Source organism: Mustela nigripes, chromosome 6, assembly GCF_022355385.1.
Source record: "Mustela nigripes isolate SB6536 chromosome 6, MUSNIG.SB6536, whole genome shotgun sequence".
NCBI lineage: Eukaryota > Metazoa > Chordata > Mammalia > Carnivora > Mustelidae > Mustela > Mustela nigripes.
Genome location: NC_081562.1, coordinates 21,402,291 through 21,402,848, shown reverse-complemented (window position 1 = coordinate 21,402,848; position 558 = coordinate 21,402,291). Strand labels below are relative to the sequence as shown.

The 558-nt window shown below is 35.8% G+C and overlaps 1 protein-coding gene across 12 annotated transcripts in view; it reads right to left on the bottom strand.

Moving 5' to 3' along the window:
• ANKS1B (ankyrin repeat and sterile alpha motif domain containing 1B) overlaps positions 1-558 on the bottom strand; it is a 1,094,885-nt gene that overhangs the window by 773,745 nt on the left and 320,582 nt on the right. The gene's annotated exons all lie outside the window — the stretch shown is intronic.

The window sequence follows — 558 nt, the reverse complement described above, 5'->3', positions numbered from 1 at the left end:
CTCCAGAATAGATCACATCCTCGGTCCTAAATCAGGTCTCAACCAGTATCAAAAGATTGGGATCATTCCTTGCATATTTTCAGACCACAATGCTCTGAAGCTAGAACTCAATTACAAGAGTAAAGTTGGAACGAACTCAAATACATGGAGACTAAAGAGCATCCTACTAAAAATGAATGGATCAACCAAGGAAATTCATGGAAACAAATAATAAAGAAAACACAACTGTTCAAAATCTGTGGGACACAGCAAAGGCAGTCCTGAGAGGAAAGTATATAGTGATTCAAACCTTTCTCAAGAAACAAGAAATGTCTCAGGTACACAACCTAACCCTACACTTAAAGGAGCTGAAAAGAACAAGAAAGAAACCCTAAACCCAGCAGGAGAAGAGAAATCATAAAGATCAGAGCAGAAATCAATGAAATAGAAACCAAAAAAACAATAGAACAAATCAACGAAACAAGGAGCTGGTTCTTTGAAAGAATTAATAATATTGATAAACCCCAAGCCAGACTTATCAAAAGAAAAGAGAAAGGACCCAAATAAATAAAATCATGA